General features: G+C 37.6%; 1 long non-coding RNA gene across 1 annotated transcript in view; it reads right to left on the bottom strand.

Moving 5' to 3' along the window:
- Positions 9330-24000, bottom strand: part of LOC110257709 — a 32295-nt gene continuing 17624 nt past the window's right edge. The window contains exon 3 of the long non-coding RNA XR_002340615.1: positions 9330-9660. This is a non-coding gene — a long non-coding RNA (uncharacterized LOC110257709). The remainder of the gene's footprint in view (positions 9661-24000) is intronic.

The following is a 24000-nucleotide window of genomic DNA, read 5'->3' as shown; positions in this document are numbered from 1 at the left end:
AAATTTAGGCCACAACCAAATCACCAAGCTTGCTAATTAGATTTTCTGTGGTTTGATCAAACTAGAGTTCAAATCTTAATGCTAACTAAATTGTCAGAATTCTTTCCCTTTTTAGCAATTTGATTAATGTGAGAAATTTAAATCTGAACAGAAAAATGATTTCTGAAAATCCTCCATTTTATGTTTTCCCATCTAATAAAAATCACATGTCTCTTATTCAGGCAGAAGTAACTGAAGTGGCCTCTCAAGTCATCTGATCTCCAAGTTCACCCAAGCAGAGATATGTGCTTTTCAAAGCTCTGGTTCCTGGAACTGTGTCTGTACGTTGGTTGGACTGTGTCAAACAAGGGAAGGCATAAGAGAGGAACTGTCCTGAGCTATTTCATGTCAGCCACTGGGTCTGGCTTGCTGCCTTTCCAACTGGCAAATTAAGATGAATAGTAGGGGGTCCATACAGCCATGGCTTCCATTCTACCTGCTGCTACTTGACAGATTATTTGTTACCTTCATCTGGCATGTTTGGCATTAGGGTTGGGACCTGATAAGCTATTTCCTGAGTGTGGATCACCAACTTCATTTGAGTGTGACAAATATTTCATAAATCCTGTATTTCTTTCAAGAATCACAGAAAATAAAATACTCCCCACCCCTACTTTATTTCAATAATAAGATGCTTTGTTGGGTAAAGAAACTTAAACTATCTTAAAACTATCAATGAGTAATTAGTAACTCTTTAGAAATGTTGGCTCCCAAGACTGTTATATCACACAGCATACATATCTGGAGCAGCAAACATATAAATGCACCCAAAGGTAATAGTATACAAGTTACCCCGAGTTAATTTTGTGCTGCTAAACCTCTAGTGCTTGAATAACTGCATAAATCATGAGGCAAAAAAGGCACTTCTCTCTAGTCAATTATTAAAACAAAAACTTCCAGAGAGGCCTGAGAGCATATGCTACCCTTCATAATATCCCAGGAAGGAGGCTAGAACTACTCAGAGAAGAGTATAGCCAGCGCAAAGAAAAGTGGGCCTGGGCCCTGAACATAGCTACCAAATATACTTCCAGAAAAATTAAAGGGCATGGTCATCTTAGAGGCTTTAAGTTTGGAGCAAATCATATTCTGTCTTTTCCCACAGTCTCCTTTCTCAAGCACATCCAAATAAGATTTACCAGTTAAACATCAAGGTCAATCCAAGGGAAAGGTGAGGTCACCAGCTGTACCTTATATAAATATGGGGAGGAGCACAAATGACTAGTAGCCTCACAAATTTGGGGAGAGGCTTACAAATCTGTATCTGTCACAAGCCCTCACAGATGATCTAGAAGCACTGCCTCAGAGAATAATAAAACCACAGATTCCTAGAGGTAGATGGTCCCCAGAGACTATCAAATCACTTCCAACGGTCAGAGCAGACCAAAAAAAAAGATGTGGGCCACTTTTGGGAGGTAGAAAACAGTCTATCACCGAAGGTATTCCAGCAGAAACTCAATAACTACTTAGCAGGAATATTGTAATGGGATTTCAAATACCACATAGGGAAGTTAGGATATGCGATCTTGAGGAAAATTTCAAGCCTGAAATTATATTATCTCTAGCTCTGGGAAAAGCCAGAAATCCCATTCCCAGAAGTAGAAATAGTACTAAGATATGTTCCAACTTATCAGATCGTGGGGGTGATGTTTAAAAAAGAAGCTGAAATGCAAACCAAAATAATACCAAAATTTCTGAAAAACTATGTAATAAGAATCCATGAGGAGAGTCTAGAGGGAAGAGGTTTCTTGGTCTAATTTGAAGGAGCAAGAGAAGAAAAATTACTATGGAGGAATACATCTGACCTATATCTGACAAGCTTAAATGCTTGATACTCATTAGCTGCTTTCATCATGACACAGAGGTTAGAAAACAGAATGTTAATGAGATAGAGAATAAGAAGGAATGGGGGCAGGGAGAAATAACACTATTGAAGATATTCCATCCACATACAATATCTGTTGGGAAGGGGCTGAAGGCGCTGTAGCACAACACCCACATTTAATAATTTAAGCAATTATGCGTGTATAAGAACACTTCTAATTCAGGCAAGATTCCTGGGGGCCAGGATAGTTATAATAGTTATGAAGCTCTTCCTAGTAGCAGAGTAGCAGAAAGGAGTAAAGAGGTTGGAAACTAGCATTTATGGAACACTTCCCATATTCTGAGACTTCTACTTTGACATACCATTTAATCCACAAGACAGCCCTATGAGACAGATAGCATTCTTATGCCCTTTTCTTTACACATGAGAAACCTGTCTCAGAGACATAACAATTACTAAACGACAAGATTTGAAATCATGATTCTCTGATTCTAAAATCCATGTTTCTGCCACCACCTCAGTGTCTCCTACATTTAATGTGCACATTAAAATTATCTGAGGAGCTTTTCAAAATTGCCACTGCCCAGACCTCATTCCCAGAGACTCTGATTCAACTGTCTAGTTGAGGAGAGGGGAAGGACAGGCATCAATATATTTTTCATAACATACATAGAGAAAAATGCACAAAACAAATGCATAGTTTTGTGAATCAATGATCCATTTCCTTCTCTCTTTTTTTTTTTTTGCTGTGTAGTATTTTAATTGTATGGATATACCATAATACTTTTGACCATTCATTTGTTGATATACAGTTTGGGGCAAATATGAATCAAGCTGTTAAGCACATTTATACCTGCCTTTTGATGAGCATAGGCCCTTATTTCTAGGTTTTAAACCCAGGCATTATCCAGCAAAGCAGCAGTGCCCTCAAGAGGATAAAAAGTGGTTGCTGGGAAGGCAAAAAAGTCAGACATAGTGGCTTGTGGCCCTGTAAAAGCCTCCAATACATGAATCAATACACATTATATCTAGAGAATTAAAATTTCATGATGGATGGGCATGATAAGGACAAAATGTCTAAAAAGGTTCTTGGGGATGATAATGAAAAAAAAAGTTAGGAAACACTGCTGTATATCTAGGAGTAAAATTACAGTGTATGTGTATGTTCAACTTTATATATACTGTCAAAGAGTTTTCCAGAATGGTTATATTTTTAAAGCATAAGAGGATATTCTAATGTATGCCCAGAGTTGGCTTTGACTACACCTATCTGTCATTGCCTGTTCTGAATAAGGAAAGAAGAGAAAAACATTCCCCAAAGTGATATTTTTCAAAAATATTTTTAAGGTGCTATGTTAACATGATTGTTTTTAAGTCTTGGGATACAGAGAAAGTAGTTGAGTGCTATCCAAAAAATAAAAAAATAAATGAATTCCCATTGTGGCTCGGGGGTTAAGGACCCGGCATAGTGTCCATGAAGATGTGGGTTTGATCCTTGGCCTCACTCAATGGGTTAAGGATCTGGTGTTGCTGAAAGCTGTGGTGTAGGTCGAAGACATGGGTCAGATATGGTGTTACTGTGGCACAGCCCAGCAGCTGCAGCTCCGATTCGACCCCTAGCCTGGTAACTTCCATATGCTGCGGGTGTGACAATACAAACAATAAATAAATACCCTGCTTACTCTAATACCACATCCACTCCCATACAAGTTCATTCTTTGGTACCTTCCCTCTGATGTTAGAAACAAAGCAGGCCTCCACACCTCTGCCTTCCCAGACTGAATAATTTTGATCATCTGAAGGTGTATCTTTCCTCCAACATCAGCTCCATTCCATATATCTCAGGGTCTAGCTAAAGTGTAAATTTTCTGTGCTCCAAAGTGTCTCACTGGTAAAGTCAAGGCTCCCTTGTACTTCCTGAGTCTCAGACCAGTTCTGCATGTAAAATTCTGTCCCCTTAATTGAATTCTTTTTTTTTTCCTGTCTTTTTAGGGCTGCACCAGCAGCATATGGAGGTTACCAGGCTAGGGGCCAAATCAGAGCTGCAGCTGCCAGCCTACACCACAGCCACAGCAACACCAGATCTGAGCCGCAACTGCAACCTACACCACAGCTTACAGCAATGCCAGATTGTTAACCCACTGAGCGAGGCCAGTGATCAAACCTGTGTCCTCATGGATACCAGTCAGATTCATTTCCGCTGAGCCACGACGGGAACTCCAACTGAATTTTAATTTACAATCTTAATTTGAAGGTCATGAGTGTTTCTTTTGGACCTTCCTATGCTCTTTATTTTCTAGACATAGCTACATCTATACAACTAAATAATACCCTCTAATAAAGAAAAAAATTACTTTACAATTATAAAATCCTAATTGAAAAAAAGAATCAGTCTTTGCTTTCCCACTGCATTTAGAAGATGATTAAACTCTGACAGATGTTGAACTGGAACAGCATTTTGAGGGCAGTAATTGGTAAAAAGCAACTTTCCTTCACCACTGGCTGCCTCACCAAATCCAAGCCCCTACAGCAATAACAATTTGTCTGGGGGGTAGGGGGGTGCTGTGTGAGAAGAAAGGGGCCTGTAGCTCAGGTAGCCAGATAGCACTACCATTGCTACAAGTTTAGTAGGACTCTAGCTACAGCATAGTCATTAGCATCTCTGGTGACTAATAAACATATGAAGGAAAGTAAACTTTGTTAGCTTTCATTATGGCTTCAGGCACAGATTAATTCTCTCAAGTATATCTAGACTTCCAGAGCCTCTGGACCAAGTAGAAGGACTGGGATTCCCTGGAAAGAAAATAGTGGCTCAGAGTAGGAAGGATGGAAAAAACAGGTCTGTTTCTTTTAAAAGTTGCAATTACTTTTCAATCAAGTAAAAGCGAATCATGATCTCCCTCTAGTGACCAAAAGGAGAGTAGCCACAAGACTATCGAGTTACTATTTTTTTCTTTCAACAAGTGTAAAAATGTTCATACTTAACCTTAGCAACTAAACACACATACACACAGCATATGTATACATCTCTCTTTGTTTTTATGATCAGACCTTATGACTGTGCTTGGAGCAAAATCACAACAGATAAATTATGGATGCCATAACTAAGATAACAATTACATATGCACTAATTGCTTTACTGCTAAGCATAGACAGTCTTATAAAATATTAAAACCTTGGGGACTGGACAACTCAGTGTTTGGTTAACTGATGTTTGAAAGAAGAGGAAATCTGACTTTATTGACATTGGACTAAATGAATTTATATCGATGGGTGAATTTTTACAAAATTCCTGTTATCAGATTATAATACAGATTTTCTTTTTGTTTCTCCTGCATCCACTGAATGCTATCTATTGGACAGTGATATCCTCTCTATATTATTTTAAAAGTTATGATTTTTTGGCGTTCCTGTAGTGACGCAGTGGAAAAGAATCTGACTAGTATCCATGAAAATTTGGGTTCAATCCTTGTCCTCACTCAGTAAGTCCAGGATCCCACCCTGCTGTGAGCTGTAGTGTAGGTTACAAATGCATTGCTGTGTCTGTGGCACAGGCTGGCAGCTATAGCTCCAATTCGACCCCTTGCCTGGGAATTTCCATATCCTGTGGGTGCAGCCCTAAAAAAAGCAAAAACAAAACAAAACAAAACATATTTATTTTTCTTAATTTCTTTTTCTTTTCTTTTCTTTTCTTTTTTCTTTTTTCTTTTCTTTTCTTTTTTTTTTTTTTTTTTTTTGGCTTTTTAGGATCACACCTGTGGCATATGAAAATTCCCAGGCTAGGGTTTGAATCGGAGCTGCAGTTGCCTGTCTACACCTCAGCCACAGGAATGCAGGATCCAAGCCACATCTGTGACCTACACTACAGCTCATGGCAATGCTGGATCCTTAACCCACTGAGCAGGGCCAGGGATGGAACCTACAATCTCATGGATCCTAGTCAGATTCGTTTCCAGTGCACCGCAAAGGGAACTCAGGAGTTCCTGTTGTGGCTCAGCAGTAATGAACTTGACTAGAAACCATGAGGTTGCGGGTTCCATCCCTGGCCTTGCTCAGTGGGTTAAGGATCCAGTATTGCCGTGAGCTGTGGTGTAGGTCGCAGACACGGCTCAGTTCTGGCATTGCTGTGGTCTGATTTAACCCCTAGCCTGGGAACTTCCTTAGGCCGCAGGTGCAGCCCTCAAAAGACAAAATAAATAAATAAATAAATAAGTAAATAAATAAATTTATCAAAGAAATTCAATTATCTTAACTTGCTATACTTCTAAAACTACTGTTTGGATTTTTTCTATTCTCATTTAAGGACTTCTGGTCAAGTTTACAATGTGGGTTCTTAGGTAGAAAAACCTATGAGGCCTAGTATTCCAAAGAATATTTTTATTATTCCATCACATTTAAATAACAATTTAGCTAGATAGCGTCTAGGCTCAAAGTTCTCTCCCTCAATATTAAAAAATGATAGCTCCATTGTTTTCTTGCATCCAGAATACTATTGAAAAGTTGGTTTATTGTTGATCTACTTTTTCTTTCTGGCTCATTTTTAGGATGGTCGGCTTTTTAAAAAATTAATACCCTTTTTGCAGCAGTTTAAGGCTTATCTAAAAATTGAGTAGGAAGTACAAAGTTCTCACATATTCCCAAATGCCCCACCTATACATACACACACATAGCTACCCCTATTATTCATAACAATTTTTTATAATTAGTTAGGCAACATTTACACATTATTATTAACTAAAATTCATACTTTACATTAGGGGTCACTCTCGTGTGGTATATTCTAATTTTGACAAATTCATAATATTATTTACTATTACAGTATCACACAGAATAGTTTCATTGTCCTAAAAATCCAATGTGCTCCAAGAAGTCATCCATCCCTCCTTTTCTCCATTGCCATCATTACCACTATCACTGTAGTTATCAATATCATCACCATAACCATAAATATCATAATCATAACCATAACCATCATCTTCATCATTACCATCACCATCACAATGATTAACATCATCTTCTTCATAATCAAAAAATCTTCATAATAATCATAGTCATCTTTATCACCATCAGTAGCAGATCACCGTCATCATTCACATCATCATCATGAACATCATTATCATGATCAGTGACATCATCATCTTCATCATAACCATCGCTATTCTCATCATCATCGCCCCAACCATCATCTTCATTATCATTGCCACAAGCTGTTATGGACTGAATTGTGTCCCCCAAATGTATACGTTGAAGCTGTAAGCCCAAATGTGACTTATTTAAAAATAGGGCCTTTAAGGAGGTAATTAAAGTCAAATGATGTCATAAAGGTGGGGCTCTATTCCTACTGGACCTGTGTCCTTACAAGAAGAGGAAAAGACACTAGAGTTCACACTTCCCTATTGTGCACAAAGAAAATACCATGTGAGAAACAATGAGAGGGTACCATCTGCAAGCTGAGGGGAGAGTCCTCACAAGAAACCAACCCAGCTGGTATTTTTATCTTAGACTTCTAGCATCCAGAATTGTTAGAAAATAAGTTTCTTTTGTTCAAGCTATCCAGTCTGTAGTATTTTGTTATGGTAGCCCAAGGAAAAATCCACCGTTACAGTCATCTTTACCATCTAAGCCACCATAATTGTCACTTTTGTCATCTTCGCCATTACCATTTTCATCTTCACCACAATCATAATCATCATCATCACCACCTTTAGCATCATATTCATTATGACCATCATCATCATTACTGGAATTATGACCATATATATCATCTGAATAATTACCATTTTCATTACTACCATCATTATTAATCACCATCATCTTCATATTTATCAGCCACCCACCATCCTCATCCTTACATTATCAGCATAGTCATCATCACAATCTGTATCATCTCCATCATCTCTAATTATCACCATCAATCATCATCATCATCAACAATGTCATCAAAATCATCATCACCATTATCATCATCACCACATTCTATCTTTATACTTATCATCACTATAATCATTACTTCATCTTCACCTTCATCATCATCATATTCATCACTATCATCCCCATCATCCTGACATCATCATCTTTGTCATGGTCTTCACCCTAAGCATGATCTTCATCTTCATCATAATCACCCCCATTAGCACCATCATCACCATCATTACTACTTACTATTATTATCCTTATTTTCATCTCCATAATCATCATCATTTTCACTAACACCTGCATGTTTATCACCATCTTCGTTATTACTCATTGCCCATTTTAAGCCATTTGGCAATTATTCGCTAGCTTTCCAGGCTTTCCTGATTCCCTATTTATGCAATTCCTTCATCCTGAAGGTTACCTTTCTATAATCTGCCTTCTAATTTCCTGACTTCTGGAATTACTGTCAGAATTATTTTCCCTTCCTCCTTTGTCCTATTCATGGGTTCTACAGAGTAGGGGTTTTTCTCTTTAGTAAATAGTTCTAACTGAGCAACTAACACAATATTTTTCAAATTTCTTCATTTTTTTTCTTATGTTTATCAGTTTGTTGTAAAGGATATTTTTATTTTTATTTTATTTTATTTTATTTTGTCTTTCTGCCTTTTCCAGGGCTGCTCCCGCGGCATATGGAGATTCCTAGGCTAGGGGTCTAATTGGAGCCATAGCCACCAACCTACGCCAGAGCCACAGCAACGTGGGATCGGAGCCACGTCTGCAACCTGCACCACAGCTCACAGCAACGCCGGATCCTTAACCCACTGAGCAAGGCCAGGTATCGAACCCGCAACCTCGTAGTTCCTAGTCAGATTCGTTAACCATTGCGCCACGATGGGAACTCCAAGGATATTTTAAAAAGAAAAACACGGAGGAACAGCCAGATGAAGTGGTACATAGAGTGAGGCTAAGAAGGATCCCCACCGCAGCATAGCAGAAATGACTCCAACTAGGAACCATGAGGTTGCAGGTTCGATCCCTGGCCTTGCTCAGTGGGTTAAGGATCCAGCATTGCGTGAGCTGTGGTGTAGGTCACAGACACAGCTTGGATCTGCTGATGCTGTGGCTCTGGGGTAGGCCGGCAGCAACAGCTCCGATTAGACCCCTAGCCTGGGAACCTCCATATGCCACGGGTACAGCCCTGAAAAAACAAACAAACAAAAAAAAAAAAAAAAAAAGAAGAAGAAGAAGAAGAAGAAGGATCCAGAGCACAGGATCCTAGATGCAGTCACCAAAGTCCAAAATTTCTTCATTATTAATTTTTCTCTTGAGTGTACAAAAATTGAGTAGCTGCTGCTAAGATTTAAGTAATAGTCAGTCCTTGCCTTATTACATTTTCTCTAAAATGAGTTTTCAGAATCAGCAAAAGAGCTAAGACAAAAAGTAGTTATGGTCAAAGGATGAGTGTGATCTGGCCTTAGTTCCAGCACAACAAACATTGAGAAAACATAAACAAATCACTGATGAAACTAATAGGGGACTCACCCATCTTCTGGGTACACCGCTGCAATTTCTGCCAGCTCATCTTTAATGGAAAAGCTTCAAATGCAGCCATCATCAAACCTCTTCATGGATATCCAAAGTCCTTAGTTCTTGCATACTTGTGGGGGGCAGGGTATGGTAGATAGCCATCTTCCACTGACCATCGTTAACACTTTAGGTCATCGTCTAGACTCTGAAGTGCTTGTTCCATCAAGTGAACAGTCTTCTGATAGCAGAATTCTAGGCAGCATCAAGTACATAACACCATCTATGGGGCTGCCAACTCTGTGGATTACTTCTGCAAATTTCTGGGTTCCAGGGCAAAGTCTTGAAATGACTCCTATCTGTTGGCAAGAAAGGTATGTGAATTACCTGGGAGTCTGGGGTAACTTTTAAATGTATCAGCTTTGCTGCCAGGATTCTTCAATATCCACAAATCAATCAGTGTGATACACCACATTAACAAACTGAAGAAGAAAAACTATATGATCCTCTCAACAGACGCAGAAAAAAGCCTTTGAAAAAATCCAACACCCATTTCTGATAAAAGACCCTTCAGAAAGTGGGCATAGAGGGAACCTACCTCAACATAATGAAAGCCACATATGACAAACCCAGAGCTAACATCATTCCCAATGGTGGAAAGCTGAAGCACTTCCCACTGAGATCAGAAACAAGACAAGGATGTCCGCTCTCACAACTACTATTCAACATAGTTTTGGAAGTCCTAGCCACAGCAATCAGAGAAGAAAAATAAATAAAAGAAATCCAAATTGGAAAGGAAGAAGTAAAACTATCACTACGTGCAGATGACATGATACTATACTTAGAGAATCCTAAAGACTCTACCAGAAAACTGTTAGAGCTCATCCATGGATTTGGCAAAGTCACAGGATACAAAATTAATACTCAGAAACCGACTGCATTTCTAGATACTAACAACAAAGGATCAGAAAGAGAAATTAGGGAAGCAATCCCGTTTCCCATCACATCAAAAAGAATAAAATACTTAGGAATAAACCTACCAAAAGAGACAAAAGACCTATACTCTGAAATCTATAAGATGCCAATGAAAGAAATCAAAGATGACACAAACAGATGGAAAGTCACACCATGCTCTTGGATTGGAAGAATCAACATTACCAACACGACTATACTACCTAAGGCAATCTACAAAGTCAATGCAATCCCTGTCAGAATTACCAAGGACATTTTTCACAGAACTCAAACAACATACTTTAAAGTTTGTTTGGAAGCGCAAAAGGCCCAGAATAGCCAAAGACATCCTGAGAAAGAAAAATGGAGCTGGAGGAATCAGGCTCCCGGACTTCACACCATACTGCAAAGTTACAGTCATCAAAACTGCATGGTACTGGCACAAAGACAGAAATATAGATCAGTACAACAGGATAGAAAGCCCAGAATTAAGCCCATGCACCGACAGTCAACTAACCTATGACAGTCAACTAACCTATGACAAGAATATACAATGGAGAAAAGACAGCTCCCTCAATAAGTGGTGCTGGGAAAACTGGACAGCCACATGGAAAGGAATGAAATGAGAACACTCCATAACACCATACACAAAAATAAACTCCAAATGGATGAAAGACCTAGATATAAGACCAGATACTATCAAACTCTTAGAGGAAAACAGAGGCCAAACACTCTCCAACATAAACGGCAGCAACATCTTCTCAGATCCACTTCCCAGAGTAATGACGATAAAAACAAAAATAAACAAATGGGACCTAATTAAACTTAAATGTTTCTGCACCGCAAAGGAAACCCTAAACAAATGAAAAGACAACCCACAGAATGCGAGAAAATCTTTGCAAGTGAATCAACTGACAAGGGATTCCTCTCCAAAATTTATAAACACCTTCTGCAGCTCCATACCAAAAAAACAAACAACCCCATCAAAGAACGGGCAGAAGATCTAAGCAGACAATTCTCCAAAGAAGACATACAGATGGCCAAAAAACACGTGAAAAGATGTTCAACATCACTCATCATTAGAGAAATGTAAACCAAAACCACGATGAGGTACCACCTTACACCTGCCAGAATGACCATCATCAAAAAGCCTACAAACAATAAGTGCTGGAGAGGGGGTGGAGAAAAGGGAACCCTAGTACACTGTTGGTGGGAATGTAAATTGGTGCAACCACTGTGGAAAACAGTATGGAGATGCCTCAGAAAAGTAAAAATAGAACTACCATTTGATCCAGCAATCCCACTCCTGGGCATCTGTCCAGAGAACACCATGACTCAAAAACATACATCTACTCCAGTGGTCATTGCACCACTCTATACAATAGCCAAGACATGGAAACAACCTAAATATCCATCGACTGAGGAGTGGATAAAGAAGATGTAGTACATATACACGATGGAATATTAGCCATTAAAAGGAAAGAAAGAACAGCATTTGCAGCAACAATGGATGGACCTAGAAATTATCATGCTAAGTAAAGTCAGTCATACAGCGAGACAACACATCATATGCTATCACTTACATGTGGAATCTAAAAAAAGGACACAATGAGCTTCTTTTCAGAACAGATGCTGACTCATAGACTTTCAAAAGCTTATGGTTTCTAAATGAGACAGGCTGGGGGTGGGGGGATGCACTGAGGGTTGGGATGGAATTGGTTGTGATGATTGTTTTACACCTATAAATGTAATAAAATTCATTAAGTAAGTAAAAAAAATAAAAAATGTATCAGCTTTGTTGCTAATCCAAACAGGAAGGGCTGATAAGGGAGAAGAATCTGAAACATAACATATATATGTGTTCTGTATGTCTGTATGTATACATACATACGTACACACACATACCTTCCACATGCTGCACGTACAGACAAAAAAAATTTTAATTAATTAATTAACTTTCCTTTTAAAAAAAGAATGGAGGATCCCTGTCCCAGGAACATCTACATGATGCATGTATGGACCAAAAAAATTTAATTAACTTTCCTTAAAAAAAAAAAAAGAATGGAGGAACAAATTAAGATGGCTACAGAAATATACAAAAGCCAACAGCTTGCCTGATTGGCGACACTATAATTGTATGGATTTTTACAAGTTGCTGGGGAGAAAACAGGTCTGATAAATGTCAAAAGATTCTGTCAGAGTCCCAGGAAAGTGGGAAATGAAAGCCCACCTCATCTGAAGAAAGTGGAGGAAGAGGACCCTGTAGGAAGGGACTGAATAGTCCAAAACTCATCCCTATGAATTCTATAATATTTATCACTCCATGATTTCTGACAATACAGTGTGGCACTGTAACTAATTCTCTCCTGTATTACTATAAGTGAATAAGAATAATATTTTAAAAAAAAAATAGAAAGAGCTGGGTTTTGTCACATTGACAAGAAAAATGTAAATTAGATGGCATTTTTGGTCTGTTTCATCAGCTTAATACCTCCTTTTTTGCCTTTTTCCATGTAACAAGTGAAGCTACTCTCCATCCTGTTGCCTTTATATTGTTGCAAAATTATTTATCCAAGTCCTTATTTATTCTCAGATCATGTTCCTTTATCATGTCTGCTTTCTTACCTACATAGAATGTGGGTGATGAAGGACTCTTGGAGGTGTAATCAGAGATAAGACGTGAAGTAGACTCAAGGCTAATTTATGAGACATATAAACATGGGTCTTCAAATAAAGCAGGCGACTTATTACTGGCTAAAGAAATTGTGCCTTTATCCTCCTTCACAGGGAAATGAACTAATGAAGAAAACCACTTGTTTAAAGGATTATCACCTCTTTTTCTGGAGTAAGTCTGAGTCAAGGAGGCATAAAGAAATGTAGAGAAGCAGAGGGAATGAGAAAAGCAAAAAAGAGGAGGTATTTCTCCAAGGGAAAGTGCCTTTAATTCACACAATTCAGCTTCTATTTTCTCAATCTTGTTTCTGAAAAGTCAAAATGATTTTTAAGTTTTCTTTGGCTACAATTCACCCTATAAATACCACTAATTCATTTGTATGGGATGAGGCCTAAGAACCCCAGAAAACATGTTAATTTATCCAAATCAAAAGAATCATCCTCTAGAGTGTCCTGACGGCCTAGCAGTTAAAAGGATAAATAAACTGTTGTCAATGCTGTGGCTCAGGCCACTGCTATAGCACAGGTTTGATCCCTGGCCTGAGAATTTCTGCATGCTGCGGGCATGGCCGAAAAAAAAAAAAAAATCATCCTCAAGCAACTGCAATATTATTTGATTATATACCCATCCAAAAATGTGATGGGAGATACTATCCTTTTAACAGAAAGACCTGCAGGCAACATTTCTGTGTTCCAATATTTTCCAACAATACAGTGATCCTGACTGGATTTCAAAGCTCATATTACCCATGTTATTCAACAGTAAAATCTTGCATTTGGAAAGTATTGTAATTCTGACTAGTATTCCAAAAAAAAAACAGAGAGCTAGAAAGAAAATTTTTTACAATTCTTGTTTTCTTATCTGACAATTATGTGGTGATCAACCTTCAGCTGGTCTACTCAACTGAGGAACTGCAGGACAATTCCATCCTCACCAATAAAAATTTGGGGTAAATATAATTTAAAACAAAATATTCTTTCAACCCATAAAAACCTCTCCATGGAGGTATATGAAAAAGAAAACAATTTTATTATTGAATAAGCACTAAACCAAAATGTGAGACATCATAAGACAATCCACTAAAGGAATTATAAAGACAGAAATCTCACTTTCCTATATAGCTAAGTAAACACAACCCATTGCATTAGGTAGGTTTTGCTTTTGGAAGTCAAATAATAAGTTAGGCCCATCTTTCAGCACACAGTAGTATTAGGTGCTAACTTCCCTGATGATTATACTTAAAGGATGGCTCTAATCTTCTTTTCTAAAAATTTATTTTTGTTGAGGTAATACTGATTTATAATATTATATAAGCTTCACGTATACCACATTATATTTCTACTTCTGTATATACTAATGTGCTCACCAAAAAAAATTAGTTACCATCTGTCACCATACAGTTGGTCCCCTTTACCCATTTCACCCTCCCCTCTACTCTTTCCACTCTGGTAAACACTACTTTGTTCTTTGTATCTACATATTTGGCTCCTATGACCTTGACAAAACATGCCTGAGTTGGGAGACTGACAAGCAGCTTATTCAGGAATTAAATAGATTTACATACATTTGAAAAGGACAAAGAAAGAAATTCTGAAAAAAAAAAAAAAAAAGGAAGAGAAGTCTCTTCTTCCCCGATTTTCAACACAAAAACCAAGTCTTTTATATTTAATTTATATTTTCCCTTACATCACCCTAAAAATACTTGCCACTTTCATCATAGCCATAATCATCAACATCATTAAAACTATCATCAGCACCACAATCACCATCACTATTCTCATCCCTCCATCTCATTTTGATCACCATAATTATCACCTATCACTATCATTACCAACTTTACTCTAACCATAATCTTCATAAGCAACTTTAGTATCATAATCATCACCATAATTGTCAACATCACCAGCATCGACATCGCCATCAACATCCCCTTATTACCATCCTTATCTTCAATATCTCCAGTCTCAACATCATCATCATTATCTTTGACATAACAAATATTACCAAATTTATCTTTACTAAGATCATCATAAATACCATCATATGCATTATTGTGATCAATTTCTTCCTTATAAATATTAACATTACCAACTGCAACATTGTGATGGTTAATTTTATGTGTCAACTTCACTGGGACACAGAGTGCCCAGATATTTGGTCAATACTATTCTGGATGTTTCTGTAAGAGTGTTTTTGGATAAGTTTAACATTTAAATCTATACACTAATAATGACCAATGTAAGACTTCGAGGAAAACAAAAATCAAGGAAACATGACACCAGCAAAGGAACACAATAATTCTCCAGTAACTCAACCTAAAGAAATGTAGATCTATGAATTGCCTAATGAGAAATACAAAAAGTAGTTTTAAGGATGCTTAGCAAGCTACCAGAGAGCATATGTAATTAAATAAAATCAAGAGACTAATATAAAAACAAAATGAGAAACTGAATAAAGAAACAGAAATCATAAAAAAAGAACTAAAAGAATTAAAAATAAATCCTGTAGTTGAAGAATATAATGATTGAACTGAAAATTTTAATAGAGAACTTTAACAACAGACTTGATCAAACAGAAGAATCCTTAAAATCAAATCCTGATCATTTGAAATTAGCCAGATGGAAAAACAAAAAGAAGGAAAAAAAAAGACAAAAAAGCATATGGGACCTATGAGACCCAATCAAAAGTATGAAGCTATCCATTAAGGGAGTACCAGAAAGTGGAGAGAAACAAAGGGTCAGAAAGCTTATTTTAAAAAATAATGGTTGGGAGTTCCCTAGTGGCCTAGAGGTTAAAGGATCCAGTGTTTTCACTGCTTTGGCTCAGGTCACTGATGTGGTACAGGTTTGATCACTGGTCTAGGAACTTCTGCATGCCACAGATATGGCCAAAAAAAAGAAAAGAAAGGAAGGAGGGCTGAAAATAACCCAAGTCTACAGAGGAAAATGGACACCTAGATCCATCAAGTCTGAAAGTCTTGACACAGGTGTAAAGAAGTCTACATTGACAAATTGTAAAAAGAAAAATACAATGAGAGAGTTTTGAAAGTAGCAAGAGAAAAGTGTAGCAAGACTTATCATTTATAAGGGAGCCCCTTTGAAAAGATACATGCACCCGTATGTTCACTGCAGCACTATTCACAATAGCTAAGAGATGGAAACAACCTAAATGCCCATGGACAGATGAATGGATTAAGAAGATGCAGTACATATATACAATGGAATACTACTCAGTCATAAAAAAGAATGAAGTAATGCATTTGCAGCAACATGGAGGCAACTAAAGAGTCTCATATTAAGTGAAGTAAGTCAGAAAAAGAGAGACAAATAACATGATATCACTTACATGTGGAATCTAAAATATGGCACAAATGAACCTATCTACAACACAGAAGAAGACTCACAGACATAAAGAACAGACTTATGATTGCCAAGGGGAAAGGGGAGGGAGTGGGATGGACTGGGAGTTTGGGGTTGGTAGATGCAAACTATTACATTTAGAGTGGATAAGCAATGAGGTCCTACTGTACAGTGCAGGGAACTATATCCAATCTCTTGGGATATAACATGGTGGAAGATATTAGGAGAAAAAGAATGTGTATATATATGTATGGCTGGGTCACTATGCTATACAGCAGAAATCGACACAACACTGTAAATCAAGTAAACTTTAATAAAAAATACATATCTAGATTGATACCTATTGTTCTATAAGGCTGTCCATAAAACTGAATGAAGCAAGTTATGAAAATGAAACAAAACCAAGAGCAGAAAATAAATAAATAAAGGTGGGTGGATTGGAACACATAGAGGAAGTGGAACCAAGGGAACAGAGAGACAGTGTCTTCATTCCTAGCCCTCTAACCACAGCAGTAGAGCTCATACCTTCAGAGTGGATTTTAAAAAGACTCAACTATGTGCTCACTCTTACGGACTCACTTTAGATTTAATGACACAAAGAGGTAAAAGTAGAGGGATGGAGAAAGATAGCTCATGCAAATGATAACCAAAAGAGAACAGGGATGGCCATACTTACATAAACAAAATAGACTAACTTCAAAAGCAGTAACAAGAGGAAAATAAGGTCACTATATAGTGACAAAAGGGTCAATCAACAGAAACATATAAAAATTATAAATATATATGTCCCCAACATGAATCACCCAAATATATAAAGCAAACATTGAAGATCTTAGGAGAGAAATAGTCATAAACACATAACAGTAGAAGACTTCAATACCCCACTCTCTGTAATGGATAGATCACTTAGATAATATATAAAAAAGGGAAAGAGTAGCACTGAACAACACTATATAACACTGATGAACACAGATGCAAAAATTATCCTCAAAATACTAGCAAACCAAATTCAACAGCACACTAAAAAATATTGTACTATAATAGGATTTCTCTCTGGAAGGTATGGATGGCTAAACATACAAATCAGAGAGGAGACCGAAATGGAGACAGAGAACCCAGACTCCATCCTATAAAGATCAATGATTAGACACCTATGCATGAACAAAAACAGCTCTGAAAACCTCCAGAGTCCACCTAGGAAATTTTTTAAAAATAGTAAGAAAAAAAAATTGAACAGGTAAAGAAGGAAAACAACTTCATTATGATTGTATCACCCCATCCCCCAAGCTGGAATTGTTTATTATCAAGAAGGAACTTCCCAACTAAAAACAGTTCCCTTCACCAGGAAAGGAAGAGTGGGGTTAGTGACCAGCTTCTCCAGTCTCTTGCAGCAAGGTGTGAAGGTTCCACTTTATTTTGCCCCACCCATATCAATAAAGCTGAGACTTATAGAGCCAGCTAGGAACAAAGAAGAAACACAGGGGCTAATATTAGCAGATATACAGCAAGAGCCATTTTGGTACAGAGAGTTGTGATGCAGACAAATTCAGCCAGCAGCCACCTGAGTCCTTCCCCAATTTCCCCTGCTAGAGTTGGAAGCTGTACTAGTAGCCATTCCAGGAATCTCCAGCTGTTCAAGTACAAGAAATTAGCTGCCTGAGTCCTTCCAACCCTTTGAGAGCCTGGTACATGCGCCAATAGCTAGCTCAGGCCTCTGGGGTTATATGAGTGCCGATATCAGCCTAGACCCCCTGGCTGACTCCCACTGTTTTGCCCATGACTGGGGATGTCCCCTACAGCTGTGCACTGCATGCAACCAGCCTGATGCCCATTACAGACCTCCACTGCAGCATAAACACCTACAGGGCGAGTGTGCAGCCACAGGAAAGCACACCATACTCACTGTAGCTAGCCCTTCCAGCTGTGTACCTGTATACTTCCAGCCCAAAGCCTATCACTGGCCTCCCCTGAGTGTGCATACCCAGGGGAAAGTGTGCAGCATCAAGAAAATCCAGGGCCTCCATAGCTGCCAGTGAGCCCATAGTTGGCCATGTTCCTTGCCACCTGCCCTGGCCCCTATCACTATGTGGGTGTCTGCAACTGGACCCTGCCACTAAATCAGCATGTGCAGCTGGCCCCCACAGCTTAGTGTGTGCACAACACTGGCTCCAACCACTAAAAGTACCTGTCAAGGTCCCTGACCACTAGAACTGGAGGTACTTCTGAAGACAACCACCCTTGCAGCCACTGTGGACTGTACAGCACTCACCAAGAACAACACAGCGGTTGATGATGTGAAACACTGCATCTTGTACCAATGAGACATTATGCGCTAACAGACTTGGTGCCCTACACTACTAGACCAGAGGTCACAGCATGCTCCATCATACCCCACACAAAGGTGAAAGGCTTCACTTATGGAAGTCAGTCCATAAAGTCTAGAAGAGGCAACTGCTTCTTCAAATACACAGGCACCTACACAAGGCTACAGGGATGACACAGGATCAGAGAAACACGTCTTCACCAAAAGAATGCTATTAACCTCCAGAAACTGGCCCCAAAGAAATGGAGATACAGGAATTGCCTGACAAAGAGTTCAAAATAATTTTTTTAAAGATGCTCATGGATGTACAAGAAAACACAGACAATTTAACAGTACTTTAGAGATATTGTGGGTTCAGCTGTATACCACTACAATAAACCAAATATTGCAATAAAGTGAGTCTCACAAAGTTTTGTTTCCCACTGCTTATAAATGTTTACATTTCCCAGTGCCTACAAATGAAAATGGAAATACAACATAACAAAAAGTATTGGATGCAACAAAAGCAGTTTTAAGAGGAATGTTCACAGTGATAAATGTCTACCTCAACAAACAAGAAAGGTCTCTGGAGTTCCCGTCATGGCTCAGAGGTTAAATGTGTAATAGCATTACATCTAAAAATGTATACACCTTAATTTAAAAACAATTTGTTGCTAAAAAATGCTAACCATAATTTGACAACTCAAGGTTACCACAAATTTTTTAAAAATGTAACATCTGCAAAGCACAATAAAGTAAAGGACAATAAAACAACATATGCCTATATCAGGAAAACAGTCCAAGAATAAAATGATAAGTTCAAAAAAGAGATAGAAAACATAAAAAAGGAAGTTCCCGTCGTGGCTCAGTAGTTAATGAATCCAACTAGGAACCATGAGGTTGCGGGTTTGATTCCTGGCCTCACTCAATGGGTTAAGGATCCGGTGTTGCTGTGAGTTGTGGTGTAGGTCACAGATGCGGTTCAGATCCTGCATTGCTATGGCTCTGGCTACAGCTCTGATTGGACCCCTAGCCCGGGAACCTCCCTATGCCATGGGTGCGGCCCTAGAAAAAGACAAAAACAAAACAAAACAAAAAGAAAACATAAAAAAATTGAAATTTAGGAGCTAATGAATACTGAAGTATTCAATAGCGAGCTTTAACAACAGACTTGAACTAGCAGAATAGAGAATCAGTGAGCTAGAAAACAAATCAATTGAACTTATTCAATCAGAAAAGCAAAAAGACGAATGAAAATGAAATTAAAAAGCATATAGGACTTATAGGACACTGTACACAGAAATTTATGCATCACTGGAGTCTCAGGAAAAGAGAGGGAGAAAGAGTAGAAAGCTTATTTGAAGAAATAATGGCTGATGTGCCCAATATAGGAACATCTAAATATATAAAGCAAATATTAGCATACCTAAAAGGAGAAATATCAATATGATAACAGTATGGGATTTTACTACCCCACTTTAATCAATGGATAAATCATCCAGACAGAAAACCAATAAGGAAACATTGGCCTTAAACCACACATTAGACCAGATGGACTTAACAGACACGTAAAGACAATCAATCCAAAAGCAACAGAATACACATTTTTCTCATACATACATGGAACATTCTACAGGCTGGATCATATGTTAGGCCACAAAACAAGTCTTAAAAAAATGTTAAAAAACTGAAATCATATTAAGCATCTCTTATGACCAGAGTGGTATAAAGCTAGAAATCAATTACGAAAAGAAAACTGGAAAATGCACAAATATGTAGACATTAAACAACATACTATTAAACAACATATGGGTCAAATAAGAAATCAATGGAGAAATCAAAAACACCTTGAGACAAATGAAAATGGAAATACAGTATAACAAAAAGTATTGGATGCAACAAAAGCAGTTTTAAGAAGAATGTTCACAGTGATAAATGTCTACCTCAAGAAACAAGAAAGGTCTCTGGAGTTCGCATCATGGCTCAGAGGTTAGCAAACCTGACTAGCATCCATGAGGATGCAGGTTTGATCCCTGGTCTCATTCAGTGGTTTAAGGATCCGGCATTGCCATGAGCTGTCTTGTAGGTCGCAGATGAGGCTTGGACTCTGCATTGCTGAGGCTTCTGGTGTAGGCTGGAGGCCACAGTTCCAATTGGACCCCTAGCCTGGGAACCTCCACATGCTGCAGGTGTGGCCCTAAAAGACAAAAAGACCAAAAAAAAAAAAAGAAAAAAAGAAAAAGAAAGAAAGAAACAAGAAAGGTCTCAAATGAACAATCTAACTTGAAATCTTGCAGATCTAGAAAAAGAAGCCCAAAGTTAGTAAAAGGAAATAAGAATCAGAGCAGAAATAAATAAAATAGAGACTAAAATCATAATAGAAAAGATCAATGAAACAGAGCTGAGTTTTAAAAGAAAAATTGAAAATCTTTGGCCGTACTCACAAAGAAAAAAAGAGGACTCAAATAAAATCAGAACAAAAGAGGATTTATTTGTTATAACCAGAAATACTAAAGGTCATAGAAATATGACCTCCACAATATCCTCTGGAATGCCATAGAGCAGCAGAAATACTAAAGGTCATAGAAATATGACCTCCACAATATCCTCTGGAATGCCATAGAGCAGTTTCTTTTAGCAATTTTCCAAATAAAACTAAAACATTTGCCCATTCTCCCAAGGAAAAGGTTAACACTATTAAGAATGTCTGCCTATCAATAAAGTCATAGGTACCTATGCTTTTTGTTTCTTATGGAAATGCATTATTTCTTATGGAAATGTATTGTTTCTTATGAAAATATACTATATGTACAAACTAAATCCCCTGATCCCTAATAAACTAAAATTATTGGGGAGAAATACATAAAACAAATGAACACATAATATTATATGGGTTTGAGAAAAATAAAGCAGATTGAGTGGTTAGAGTGATGACCAGGGTGCTACTGATTATAGGTGATTAGGGAAGGCTTCGAGATGACATCTGAACAGATACTTGAATAGAGAGAACAATTCAACAGATGTTGGCATCTGGTTGAGAATTTTGTGGTTCTTCATATGGCAAGTGCTTTATGATTGTATCCTGGACATGCAGGTGTTATGTTCTGAGCTTATGGATCATATTTTCCTCTTATAGCCTATCAAGCAGTCTAGACTTAGCCCTCAGGTTATGGCCTACTTTTGCGGGCTATGTTTCAGATGACAATTTGGTTTTCGCAGGTATTCTACTCTGTTTTACTTGTTTGCCACACAGAGGCCAATCTGAAAACCTGGGCAGGATTGTCTTATACAGGTCACTGGGAGGTTCTATCAGGATGCTATATATATATGTGGGAAAAATTCCTTTCTCCATCTCCTTTCTTGACACTCAGCATGATATGTTTAAGGTGTACAACATAAAGATTGGGCTTACATATACCATGAAATGACTACCATAGTAAGTTTAGTGAACATCCATCATCTCATATAAATAAAAGATTAAAGAAATAGAAAAAAATTTTTCTTATGATACGAACTCTTAGGATTTGCTTTCTTAACAACTTTCACATATAACATACAACAGTGTTAATTATATTTATCATGTTGTACATTACATCCCTAGTACTTATTTATCTTATAACTAGGAGTTTGTACCTTCCAACTGCCTTCATCCAATATTCCCTCCCTCCACACCCCACTCTGGTAACCACAAATCTGATCTCTTTTTCTATGAGTTTGTTTTGAAGTTTTACAGCATAGTGATTCAAAATTTCAAAATGATCACCAAGATATGTCTAATTACAATATGTCCCCTTATAAAGATATTAGTTATTGATTTTATTTCCTACACTGTTAAATTTCACACCATTTATTTTGCAACTGGGAGTTTATACCTCTTAAGGTCTCTCACCTATTTCTTTCCTTCCCAGCCCCTCATCCCTCTGAACCACCAGTTTGTTTTCTGTATCTTTAACTTTGTTTCCATTTTGTTATGTTCGTTCATTTATTTTGCTTTTTAGATTCCACATATAAGTGAAATTATACAGTATTTGTTTTTTTCTGTCTTTCACTTAGCAAAATACACTCCAGGTCCATCCATGTTGTCACAAATGGCAAGATTTCATTCTTTTTCATGGCTGAGTAATATTCCATTATCCATTCTTTATCCATTCATTCATTGATGAGTACACTTAAGTTGCTTCCATAACTTGGCTATTGTAATGACACAATGAACATAGGGGTGCACATATCTTTTCACGTTAGTGTTTTTGTTCTCTTCAGACAAATATCCAGGAGTAGAATTGTTGGATCATATGGTAATACTGTTTTTAAATTTTTGAAGAATCTCCACACTGTTTTCCATAGTGGCTGCACCAATTTACATCCACCAACAGTGCATGAAGTTTCCCTTTTTTTAACATTCTCACCAACACTTGCTATTTGCTGTCTTTTTGATAAAAGCTATTCTGAAAAGTGTGAGGTAGTATCTCATTGTGGTTCTGATTCGCATTTCCTTGATGGTGAGTGATAACAAACATATTTTCAGGGGCCTGTTGGCTATCTGTATGTCTTCTTTGGAAAAATGTCTATTCAGCTCCTCCACACATTTTTTATTCCAGTTGTTTGAGGTTTCTGATGTCGGTTATATGAATTATTTGTATATTTTAGATATTAACCCCTTATAGACATACTGTTTGAAAATATCTTTTCCAGGAGCTCCCACTGTAACACAGTGGGTTAGGAATCTGACTGCAACTGCTCAGGTCACTGCAGAGGCACAGGTCCCTGGCCTGGCACAATAGGTTAAAAGAATCTAGTGTTGCCACAGCTGTGGCATAAGTCACAGATGCAGCTCGAATTCAATCCTTGGTCAAGGAATTTCTACATGCCATGAAAGCAGCCATTTAAAAAAAAGAAGAAGAAAATTATCTTTCCTTTGCTGTGCAAAAGCTTTTCAGTTGATTGGTCACATTTATTAATTTTTGCTTTTGTTTCCCTTGCCTAAGGAGACATATCAAAAAAAAATATTACTAAGACCAATGCCAAAGAGCTTACTATTTGTGTTTCCTTCTAGAAGATTTATGGTTTTAGATCTTACAATTAAGTCTTTAATCCATTTTGAATTATATTTTTCATGGTATGAGAGAGTAATCCAGTTTTATCCTTTGACACATAGCTGTCCAATTTTTCCATCACCATTTATTGAAAAGGCTGTCTTTTCCTCATTGTATATTCTTGCCTCCTTTGTCACAGATGAGTTGCCCATATAAATGTGGATTAATTTCTGGGCTCTCTATTCTGTTCAACTGACCTATGTTTTTGCTTTTGCGCCAGTACCATATTGTTTTGACAATTATAGTTTGTAGTATAGTTTGAAATCAGGGAATGTGATACTGCCAGCTTTGTTCTTTCTCAAGATTATTTTGGCTATTGG

Source organism: Sus scrofa, chromosome X (assembly GCF_000003025.6).
Source record: "Sus scrofa isolate TJ Tabasco breed Duroc chromosome X, Sscrofa11.1, whole genome shotgun sequence".
Classification (NCBI taxonomy): Eukaryota; Metazoa; Chordata; class Mammalia; order Artiodactyla; family Suidae; genus Sus; species Sus scrofa.
This window is presented reverse-complemented; position numbering and strand designations above follow the sequence as displayed.